This window comes from Haemaphysalis longicornis, unplaced genomic scaffold (assembly GCF_048455015.1).
Source record: "Haemaphysalis longicornis isolate Haplotype H1 unplaced genomic scaffold, Haemaphysalis longicornis Haplotype H1 scaffold_41, whole genome shotgun sequence".
Lineage (NCBI taxonomy): Eukaryota > Metazoa > Arthropoda > Arachnida > Ixodida > Ixodidae > Haemaphysalis > Haemaphysalis longicornis.
Window position 1 is genome coordinate 1549409 of NW_027526365.1, and position 10661 is coordinate 1560069.

Consider the following 10661-nt stretch of genomic DNA (forward strand, 5'->3'; position numbering starts at 1 on the left):
ATTGTACTTTGAATGGTTGCGTGGTCGTGTGTTTTTCTGCCCAGTTAATTTATACTCGTCCGCAACCGTCATAAGTCGACTTCAGAAGGGGCAATTATATTGCCATGTCAACGGTGTTTATTGTGAGCGCTGGTGAGCGAGACCCACACGATGCCCTCGCTCCACATTTGACGTCTGCGCATCCGTAGGCATGACTAATTGGTCAACATAACAGGCAAGGTTTTATTGAAAACACTTATTTAATCCCAAATGTCTATTTTATGTCAGTCATCCGATACCGGTATCGCTTGCATGCCGGGACTGTGGAGTGCCACGGGCACGACCACCACTTCTTGCAACAGCCGGGGTCGACATCTACCATCTGGCAGCGAATTAAGACCTAAAATCCACTGTTGTGCTCTCCCGCCGCCGAACAAAAAACAGAACACGTACACAAGCACTGAAACCGCTAACTTAACGCCAAACTACTACATATGCGGTTCATTGGACAAGGCACACACCCTGAACAGAGCCACAGACGAACGGAGCACTGAACAGCCCAGCATGGGTTGCGGCGTTCTCCTCATAGGCTGCAATGGCGTCTGGTCTGAAAGAGCAAAATGGAGGCGTGGAGGAACCAAACTACAGTATACCGCTTTTGTGTGCGCGTTTAATGCGCACATAAGGCGCAAATAGAGACACGACGCACGCCCACAACGTGCATTTCGCCTGCTACGGCTCCTCGGAGCCCCCTATAGGTGGCGCGACGCTTCCATTATCGATTTAGATCTCGCGGCGAATAAAGAGACACTGGATTGAGTTTTTAATAACTCTGAGTAATTAATGTAATAATTAAGGATTAGTTCGTTATTTTATGTTATTGTTGACGTATTTGCGGCCTAGAAACGCTAACCTCCGTGGCAACGGCAGCGCGCAAACGTCCCTCCAAACAATTTGCATGCGAGTACCGTGTGCCTGTGTGGCTGTCAGGTTCGGTGGACAATAATAAATAGAAGAGGAAGCTTTGAAAACAAGACTAGTTTATGATGTTATACCCAAAACCCCAAAGGAAATACTTAGCGAAGTAGGGAAACTAAAGAACGGTGGGGAACTTCTAAACACTGGGGAACGGCAACAAAGTGGTATAGAATACGGTAATAATTTCAAGCATACGGGGAACTCTCAAAGTCCGAAAATGACGGGCGAGGGCAAAGCACGGTAATGAAAAGTCCACAACCCGTGTCCGCTGCTGAACGGAGTTGCCCTACCTCTCGTCGCGGAGCCGCCGTCGTGATGCTTCGGTGTTGAAAGGTCGAGGTGGTGTGTCAATGCCGGGGTGGTAGCGCGTGCACCGAGCTCCCGTTGCACCGTTGCGGCAACATCGCGTTGTCGCAACGGTGCAACATCGTTGCGGCAACATCGCGTTTGCATCGCGTTTATCGCTTTCGTTTTCGTCTCTTTTGGCGCGATTTACTTTGGTGCGATTTACTTTAGAAAACCTGAGGGTCTTCTGCTACCCCCTGTGTGTGTCTCTCCCTTAATATTAGATTCGTTGTCTTATGCAGCCCAATACTTCAACGAACAGACCAGCACACGCCACTGCGTTATCACTATCAGGGTTCTACGTGGCTAGTGTGCACATGATCTACTCACGTGCACTCACGTTCAGGTGCCACGAGGGACGCATTATTCGGCATTTACGTTTCAAATGTATACCTTTGTGAATTTTGTGATACGGGCAAATTATCCCCAGGTGCTTATGCGCCACGTAGAAAGGAACAACACTGACGACTTACGTTCTGCACCGGCAACGTGCGGAGATAGCTCAAAAAATGCCGTTAAATTCGCTCATCAAAACACGTCATCGAGCCGTGGTGAGATAACTGGTAACTTAGAACGGGGAGCAAGTGGGCTCGTTGGTGCATGTTTAAAAGTGTAAGAAACAGCGCAAAGGAGAGGACGTAGAGTAGAACGTGTTTGTGTTCTTCTCTACGTCCTGTCCTTTGCGCAGTTTCTTACATTTTTAAACATAACTGGTAATCTTCTTTAAAAAAAGGGTTCCCTTGACATGGTCATTTGGACGGTACACGTTGATCGGACACTATGTGCCCCAAACAACAAAAAATCGCAAGGGATTAATCGCCTTTCATCGTCCACCGGAGACGGTACTGGGCGGACTACTTCTGGTGGCACGAGCGCTAAATTCTTGTCTTCCCTCCTTGGCACTGCTGGGATAGTTGATGACAATTGCCATTCCGAGCTCCTTGGCCGTACACATCTTGGAGGAAAATCCCATGCTCGTGTTGACAGGATTTACATTTCCTCAGCGATTATAAACCTGTGCCTTTTTCTGACCACTGCCTTGTTGTTTTGAATCTGGGTAGGGGTGCACGTTCAGCCCCCGACCGAAGCGGGTGCTATGAAAAATTAATCGGTTTTAAAGGTCAATGTTTTTGCAGCAGTGTAAGCGCACTGTTAAAACGTTGCTTGTCGGCTGACTTGTCTTTGTTTGCCGCCTGGGAAATGTTGAAGCAGGAAGTTCGCGAGCTTGCCAAAAAGACAGCTTCAGTAAGTATCTATCACACAATGAAAGACAGAGAGAGAGAAAACTGTTTTCTAAACAGCCCTAGTCCGAACCGTCGTGCCACAGTCTCTTCATTAGGAGACGGCTGGTCCGTAGAATTCCCAGAGGTCCTCACTAACACGAAGGCAGTGGGTCGCCGAACGTTCTTGCATCGACTTGGCATCCACGCCAGGACCCGAATTCAATCAGTCCTCTCAGGAAGCGATGCGGGAACACAGGTGTGGTGGAAGGTATGGCGGATGGCACTCCCAATAAGGATGTACTGATTGGTAAGAAGGCCAGTTGCGTGTAGCGAGAGGCGCTTTCGAACCCTACTTAGCCTTGCGCCATAAAAATCTAACCATCATTGGGTGTAGCGAGAGGATGCCATGTATGTAGTGGATCCGGGATAGAGTGATGAGAGGAGGTTAGTGCTTTCCGGACAACATATGCGGCTTCACGGGAGAGGGTGAAGAGGAACAGTTCCTCTTGAAGAGCCTGTGCCAACTATACTAGTTTGAGGTGAACAGCTTGGTACATACCTTGATGAAATTGCTACTGTGAAGTGTCATCTTCAAGAGGACGATACACTGACGCGCAGAGGAGCCGTTGTGCGTTCCGGTGAAAATTGTCCTGAATTGTGATCACTCTACTCATCATTCCTTGCAAGATGAGCGTCGTCGCGCGGCTGGCAAGTGTATAGGTCATGTTAATGGTGCAATTGCAAGCACCATGGAAAAAAAGATAGTTTGGCCATAATTACAAAAATTTCTTTAGCCCGATACATATACCTGGAAGCCTTAACAGCGGCGTTGTGCACCGCTTTGTGTCCCTGATTACGCCTCCACAGATGGTGATTCGTTACGCATAAGGGACCCTTTTACCTTGACTGAAGTAGAAAACGCTGTCGATCAGCTTCTCATCTCCGAGTCACCTGGCCCTGGCGGAATTTCCGGGGAATTTCACAGTTTTCAAATGTTACTGTCCCCCTCTCCTCCTAAACATTTTTACTCATGCACTTGATATAAAATCTCTTCACTGGTCACTCAACACAAGCACAGTTGTAATTTCCAAGTCTACATGAAAGAAGAAACTGCTTTCAGTTGATTGGTTCAGACCAATTGCACTCTATAACGTGGACTACAAGATTTCTGAGTACGTTCTGTCCAACCGACTCCAATTTTCAATGCGCACAGGTTGCCACCAAATATATGGCATGCTTGGACGTTCAATGCAGACCAATCTGCACATTGTTCGTACAGCCTTTGAGTTTTGTTCCGGCACTTGCAAGAAGTTCGCTCTACTTCAGATTGACTTTTCTAAGACTTAGTTCACGTGTTCCACTCGTTTCTGTGTTCACCTCTCGAGCATGTTAACTTTGGTTTGCTTGTTTTGAATGGCGTAAGCTTTTGTTATGACGACGGATAAACTAAATATAATTTTAATGGGCACCTCTCGATGTTTATGGAGACATTAGCGTCGGTTAAACAAGGATGTTTTTTTGTCGCCACTTTTTTTTCACTTTATTTAGAGCCCGTTTGTTTGAGAGTTCTTCGGTGCCGAAGTTTTCATGATCTTTGTGTTTTGGGGAATAAACCTAGGGTCCTGGCATATGCCTATGATGTGGTTGTCTTCTGTGCTGACAGGCCTATTATTGACAAGGTGCTCCCATCGGCCGGGATTGCTAAAGACGGTAAAATTAACTTTACTTATAGTTCTTTCCTTTCGTGTGGCTCATGGGGGCTTACCCCATCCGAATATGCAGGCATTGAGCGGTCATGTCGGACGCCACAATACCTTGGCCTACCAATGGACTGCTATAAGAATGGCACCTGATACTCGCGGGAACACGGGGGAAACACTCCGTCGGTGCACTGAAAGTTTTGTGCCGTACAATATTTCAATTTTTGGTGGAGTTAAAGGGTGCAACATGTATCTACAAAATTGCTGTGTTTTACAAATTTAGCACGCGCGCGGCTCCCCATACAGTGGTTTCAGAGTACCTCCGCGACATTTGTATGTTCTTCTATGGAGCCTATGATACGGAATGATGTTTAGGCACGTCTGTTCGGGAGAACTTGGGCTGACGCACCTGCATTTTAGGCAACTATACTCGGGTACCATTTAAGAACGACAATAGCTCGTGTTGTGCATCACTCCGCCGAAGCGACTGACCCGGATATCAACGCACGCGCGCGTTTTCTCTTCTTCTTTTTCATCGTCTTCTTTTTCACGACTAGTATTTTTGCAGTCACTGCAGGAATTTAAAACGCAGATTAAGTGCGAGATACACCAGAAACGACTCGTTTCACGTTCAAAATACTCGCAGTAAGGCACTTTTCGCGCCACGCGGACTAACAGCCGGCGGCGGTAATGAGGAGCAGGGGCAACTTCCATTGTCGTTCTTAAGTTGTCCCCGAGTACAGACGCGCGTTTTTTGGTTACTTCGTGACTCATCCCATTCCATTATTAGATCATTTTGCCAAGTGAATCGTGCGGATGTTCTCCATTTTGCGGGGATTCATGCCAGGGGCCTTTTGGTCAGATTTTTTTGGCTCGCATGTGCTGCGCTAAACCCTTTACAAAGATTTAATATCAGTGATATTTTCAGCAGCCCTCTACAGATCTTTTTATGATGGTTTACCGCGACGTTATGTCCTAATCGAGTTTTTAAAATGCCTATTTCTGCAGCTCTCCTCGTGTGACCTACTCCGAACCCAGGAAGGCCAGCTATGTGGAACTTCGTACTTGGGGACACTACCGACTGACCGTGTGGCGGCAAATTTCCTTGTGAATTGATTGGCTACACTCCAAGAAAGCCCGCTTACATCACTGCACAAACAACTTGTGGTGTGGTGCCGTGCGCAGTGTGCGGGGCTGCACAGCCACATTATCATTGCAGTGTGTGCGTGCATGTGTGCGTGTGCGCGATGGCTACCAATCAAGACACAGAAATGAGCGTCAGCCTTTTCTCCCACTGGTTGCACGAATTAACATTCCATGAACATACTCAGAATATGCAGACAATATTCTTTCGTCTCCCTATGTAGTCTTTTTATATATATGTGCCATTATTTTATGGCGAGGCACTTTAGGGGTTCTGGCTGTCGGCGTCTCCTGTCGTCAGGGTAAATCAAGTTGTCAAATAATGGTCACAAAGTCTATAATAGATAAAACCGGTTCAAAGTAAAGTAACATGATTTAGAGTAATTTTAAATGCATGAATATCCAGGATTCAATTCCATCAATAACCAAAATTTCTTAAATTCCGTCTTGAAATGGTTTTCGAACGCCAGGTTCTCTCCTGTTAAGCATACTTAGCATGTTTCGGCGTGTGACACGAACACAACTTAGGACGTTCTGTCTAATATTTAATTATAGAGTTTAATTTAATTCAAGTCAATTCAATCCATTTCATTCACCAGATAGTACTGGTTGGTTGCCTGGGCTATAAGCAGTGGGAACAGCTTGACGGGGGCTCAAACAACCAGTACAAGGAAGCAAAAAACGACACATCAATGGATACTGCGTGTGCAATTGATATTTGGCATATATGGTATACATAGGAGTACTGTACAAACGCTACAAGCATGTAAGCCATTGTAATTGCAAAAAGCGACACCAGAAGAGAAAAGAATAGCAGTTGAAATGCATAGGAAAAATACATAGCGATGCACAATTGTGAAAGAAAAGGGCAGATAACAATAAATCTATGTAAGCATTAAAACTACAGATTCACAAATATTTCCCGTAGTTCCTCTAACGAAGGATTTCATAGTGTTCCAAATTGCATTGCAGGTATATATAATGTATTTCAGCTGAATTTTTTCGTTACATCATTATGCTCTAAATATGTGTGTTTGTTTTTATTTATTGTTTGATGAATGTGTTATTGCTTCAACAATTTGTTATGTAACGCATGAAGCTTGTACGCGTGCGTAGTTTTGTTTCTAGCTGTAATTAACCGCTTCGCTGTTCATTGCTACTGCTGTTGCTTGTCTGAATGGGGGCTGCGGCCTAGTCAAGCCACAATGACGGCTTTTTTAACAGCTCCTCTGTCTCTCTTTGTATGTTTTTGAGGCAGAAATAACCATTAATATTATTATATTATTATTATTCATATTATTATTATTATTATTATTATTATTATTATTTTTATTAAACGGTCTAACAAAAGTGAAGAGCCTTTAATACTACTGGACTCCAATGGAACAGAACTACAAGCCGTCGCTGACTGTTTTGCCACGCAGTTCTCTTCCGTTTATAAAGCCTCTGACTCTAGCACTACTATCGAACAACACTTGGAAATCAACACACCCAATGCTCTGTCGCTAGATGAAAATCTCATCAGCGAATGCATTAAGCGCTTGAAACCATCCTTATCATATGGTCCAGATGGTATCCCCTCAGCCATACTAAAAGCTTATAGCAGTATATTGGTCCCAGTACTGACTAGCATATTTAATAACTGTCTGATTACTTCCACATTTCCTAGCATGTGGAAAATTGCTCGTGTTTTTCCAGTATTTAAGTCTGGCTCTAAAACTGATGTCTCGAATTATCGACCGATTTCTCTTCTCTGTGCCATGTCAAAGATTTTTGAGCTGGCCCTTCACCACATACTGTCTTTTAATGTGAAAAACGCATTGAATAATAATCAACATAGATTTGTCCCTGGCCGCTCAACCGTCACTAATATTGCCAGTTTCATGACGCAAATATCTACACCTGTATTCCAGAGAGGACAGGTCGACACCATTTACTGTGACCTCAGCAAAGCGTTCGATGTAGTCAGTCACTCAATGCTTATGGTTAAACTTGCTCATTTTGATGTTGACACCGCTGTTGTGAATCTATTGCATAGCTACCTTCGTGACAGATCATGTTATGCTGCCGTCAATGGCCAAACGTCCTCCTTTTACAAAGTGACCAGTGGTGTACCTCAGGGTTCGGTATTAGGCCCACTCCTCTTTTTAATGTATGTTAACGACGTTTCTTCTGCCATTCGCAATTCTTCTTTCCTTTTGTATGCAGATGATATAAAGATATTTAGGGAAATTCATTCATTTAACGACTGTCGCTTGTTGCAGTCTGATTTGTGTTCTTTTTCAGAATGGTGTAAAAACAATAACCTTTCTCTCAATATTTCAAAGACAAAAGTCATGAGTTTCACTCGCAAATCATCTAGCGTATCTTTTCTATACTCTGTCAATTCTGTGTCTTTATGTAGGGTTCGTGAGATCAATGATCTCGGCGTTCTCTTTGATAGCACCTTGCATTTTCAGCTCATACTAAGCGTGTTGCTATGCGGGGTCTTCGTTCTCTCGGCTGTGTTTGTAGAATATCGAGAGAATTCAATTCTCCTATGCCACTCCGCAAATTGTACACCGCAATATGTCTTCCTCAACTTGAGTATGCATCTGTGATCTGGAATGGCATCTCTAATTCCTTAAGTAACGTAGTTGAGCGTGCCCAGAAAAAATTTCTAAGCGTTTACAACCATCGCTTCGCTAAAAATGACTCTGGCTCGTGTTCTAACACCGTTCAACTATTGTCACTGCCTTCACTTCGCTGCCGGCGAAATCGCGCCGATCTCTTCTTTCTTTTCAAGCTCGTTCACGGTACTATATCCTGTCCTATACTGCTCAATAGTATTAATTTTCGGATTCCGCGGAAGCAAACAAGAGAGAGCAGGCCGTTTCTTGTAACTACCCGCCTCTCTCAGCACTCAACCCTCAACAGGATACAAAGTCTTTATAATTTTTATTTTCTTGACCTTGATGTTTTTGATGGGTCACAGTCATCGTTTTCCTCCAAGGTTTCTACCGTTATAAGATAACAGCACATGTGCAATTTGCTCTATCCTTCTCTTTTAGTTTATCTGGCACATTGTTGTATGTATCTATGTATGTATGTATGTATATTATCTGACTTTTCGTCATTATCATTAGCTATTTCTCATACTGTGTTAATCTACTTTTGTCCTGTCATCGTAATATTTCTGTGCGCATTGTATCTCTGATAGTTTTCTTCTGAACAGTCATCTTGTTGTATTGTGTGTGTTATTCTTAGTTTTTTTGTTTCTTTTTTTTTGTGCGCCAGCATCAAGACCTCTCGGTTGTTCCTGGGCACGTTAAATAAATGATTGATTGATTGATTGATTATTATTATTATTATTATATAATATATTATTAATTACTATAATTCTCTTCTCCAGATCCATTTCTAATGCTATACAATGCAATATGTACACCACAGTTAGAATATGCTTCTGTTGCCTGGAACGGGATCTCCAAATCTAGTAGTGAATTAATAGAACGTGTGCAGAAGTTTTTATCCATATTTAAGCACCGTCATCACAGTCACAGTTTTCATCCTGATTCTGACTTACCCATAGTTCCTTCCATCCCTTCCTTGAACTGCAGACGTATGCGTGCAGACCTTACATTTCTTCACAAAATTGTTCATGGTGACCTTTCTTGCGCAGACCTGCTTAACTGTTTAGAGTTTAGTGTACCACAAAGGCCCACCAGGTCGCATCGCCCGTTCTTGACCGCTGCGCGCAACTCCAATCATTCTCCGGTGCGCAGAATACAAAATTGTTACAACCGCTTCTTTGAACGCCTTGACATCTTTCAGAAATCCTTTACAATTTACCGTACAGCGCTGTTGAAAACAGTATGTTAAACATCTATGATATGTCTGTCGGTTTTTTTTCCTTGTTTTGTTTCTGGAATTTGGTTTCTTTGTGGTTGTGTCTATCCAACTGATAGTTGCCTATTTTTGAAACTGTTTACTGTCATTTGTTCGTCTTATCATTTGTCTCTACACTCTTGCCGTTGTTTTTGTTGTATTACTGTCAAACTTTGTTGCTCTGCCTGTCGTGTGGCCTTTACGACAGGCAGAGCAACATAGGCATCTTCTTTTTTTTACTTTTTAACCTGTACCCAGGCTCCGCCTGGGCTCTTATTTCTGTCATTTTCACTACTTCAATTTGTGTGTGTCTTGTCGTTTGTTTGTTTCTTGCTATATGTTTCTTGTATTTTGTTTTTATGTGACTATCCGTGCGCCAGCACTCCGGCCTCTGGCTGTTCCTGGGCACGCAAATAAACATGATTGATTGATTGATTGATTGATTGATTGATTATTGTTATTGTTATTATTATTATTATTATTATTATTATTATTATTATTCAAAATATAAGGCAGGTTATGTTGCAGCATCTGATATTTGTACTAGGTGCGAAAACGAGGAATTGTCCAAATATCACTGTTTCGCATGTTATCAGGATGGTTGTTGCGCTGTAATAAGGAATAAGCTGCCAAAAGCTGTCTGAACGCTGGTGAAGACCTGTAACATGATCTTAAGTTCCGGAAATTGTACATATTTTCAACCGTAACTATCTTATAAGTGCGAAGGTGTTGTAGTGTAGGGGCCAAATAATCAAACCACCGATGTGACGACAACCTTTCTTCTGTAAAAGAAATATCTTATATATAATTCCTGTTCACCGCAATCGGTTCACCTGTTCGCCGCAAGCCAGGGCACCACCGCGTTGTTGGCTCTAGAAAAGCTCCTTCCTGAGATGGCCGCTAAAATTATGCATATTGACTCTGATTAGCTACGTGATTGCTGTGTGTATATAATAAATGTACATATGTATATAGTTGAAACAAAATCGTCCTGTGTCTCTCATTCCCCATTATCAGCCATTGTGCTTCGGGAAAAGCCGGCGCACACTGCATGCTTCGCCCTTCCCCAGCTGTCACGTTAGGGGAGATGGCCCGGGATTTCTTTCTTTTCTGGTTTTATTTATCGGTACTGATCAGCAGTACAGGAGCGGTTGGAGGTCAATGGGAGAGGCCTTCGTCCTGCAGTGGATTTGAGCACGCTGATAATGACGATGATGATTCTCAGTGCTGGTCACAGAACTCAATCAAACTGTTTTCTTCATGTATCTGAATTTATTTTAATTTCAGTTTTACCTATTTGTTCCTGTCCTGTTAGCCATATCTCTGCTCGGTGCCCTTAGTGTTGTAAATTTTGTTTCCGCTAGATATAAGCCCGCCTAGAACTCAGCTCACTAGCTTTCTTTTGCGCACAGTCGCTCTCTTTTAA

The 10661-nt window shown here is 43.3% G+C and overlaps 1 protein-coding gene across 1 annotated transcript in view; it reads left to right on the top strand.

Annotated features, from left to right (window-relative positions):
• The window catches only part of LOC144137589 (death-associated inhibitor of apoptosis 2-like), a 176353-nt gene extending 166199 nt beyond the window's left edge, over positions 1–10154 (top strand). The window contains exon 16 of the mRNA XM_077669512.1: positions 5234–10154. The gene's annotated coding sequence lies outside the window, so the exon portion shown is untranslated. The remainder of the gene's footprint in view (positions 1–5233) is intronic.
• The last annotated feature ends 507 nt before the right edge of the window (positions 10155–10661 follow it).